Raw genomic sequence first — 216 nt, 5'->3', positions numbered from 1 at the left:
CATATAGTGCGCAAATTGACAATAGGGTTCCATCGCGTATTCTGGTACAAAAGAAGCTTGATATTCATTAGGTCTAATACTTGGTAGTATTACTATTAGTGGCATATCCATTTCTTGGAGACCAGTAATACGTTTATTATTCATTGTGTGTTTGTAATTAAGCACAAAGCTACACAATGGGCTATCTGTGCTCTGCCCACCACAGGTATCAAAACC

The sequence above is a fragment of the Limulus polyphemus genome, unplaced genomic scaffold (assembly GCF_000517525.1).
Source record: "Limulus polyphemus unplaced genomic scaffold, Limulus_polyphemus-2.1.2 Scaffold2709, whole genome shotgun sequence".
NCBI classification, from domain to species: Eukaryota; Metazoa; Arthropoda; class Merostomata; order Xiphosura; family Limulidae; genus Limulus; species Limulus polyphemus.
Note: the sequence above shows the minus strand (reverse complement) of the source record.